This window comes from Octodon degus, unplaced genomic scaffold (genome assembly GCF_000260255.1).
Source record: "Octodon degus isolate 3935 unplaced genomic scaffold, OctDeg1.0 scaffold00027, whole genome shotgun sequence".
Taxonomy (NCBI): domain Eukaryota; kingdom Metazoa; phylum Chordata; class Mammalia; order Rodentia; family Octodontidae; genus Octodon; species Octodon degus.
In genome coordinates, this window is record NW_004524603.1 from 6374757 (window position 1) to 6375694 (window position 938).

Consider the following 938-nt stretch of genomic DNA (forward strand, 5'->3'; position numbering starts at 1 on the left):
CACCTGAGCACATGTCCTTGGACAGAATGCTCCATCCAGGTCCCTTCTTGTATCTGCTTCAGGAGACCTTGTGCACATGGAGTCCTGGAGGAGAGAAGAGCAGGGGTAGCAGAGTCAGCTCAATATTTGCCCCAGAGTGCTGGGTGCAAAGAAACCCCATCCCATAAACCCAAACCCATCTGATCAACACAAACTCTGCTTACCATGAGGTCATGCTCCCCATGTGTTTCCTGAAACATTGTCCTCATTTTCAGCCCTGTGACCTCCCAGGTCACCTAAGAAACCAATCTCTTCCCAAGTACCTAGGAACTAGAGTACCCCAGGAATCCCCTTAGAGACACACAGCGGCCATAGGTCCCCTTGGCAGAGGTTCTAGCTTTGTGCTCAGAGGAACACAGAACCTCTGCTTTGGCCCAACCTTCTCCTTCTCCCTAACCCCAGCCCCAACCCCCCACCTTCCTGTCCTCCAAAGAGTCTGCTGGGCAGCTCCCCCCTGGAGAGCAGCAGGTTCTGGGAGGTGAGTGTGCAGGGTGAAGTCACCACCGACCTCCCTGCTTGTAATGCCAGCGCCTGAGCCAGGGCCTGGGGCAGGCAGGTGTGTGAAGGTGGTCAGGCTGGCCTGGAAGGAAGGGCACACATGACAATGCCTGAGCTCCAGAAGCACAGGCATCCCCAGGATGGAGAGAGGCAGGAGCAGTGACACAGTCTTAAAATGCCAATTACACACACCTCATCAGTCAGCTGGGGGCATAGCTCAGGGGTAGAGCATTTGACTGCAGATCAAGAGGTCCCCGGTTCAAATCCGGGTGCCCCCTACTGGTGACCCACTTTATTGCCAACCTACAAGGGTCTTGTCTCCAGTCACTGTGCCTACATTGTGTTACTGTTTTCTGGTGACATCAACTATAAAAGGCACAACATTCTTTGGACAGGTGGGA

At 54.1% G+C, this 938-nt stretch overlaps 1 non-coding gene across 1 annotated transcript; it reads left to right on the plus strand.

The window, feature by feature from the left end:
• Nucleotides 1-743: 743 nt before the first annotated feature.
• On the plus strand, nucleotides 744-815 carry Trnac-gca. The gene has a single exon. It is a non-coding gene; the product is annotated as a tRNA-Cys (tRNA).
• The last annotated feature ends 123 nt before the right edge of the window (nucleotides 816-938 follow it).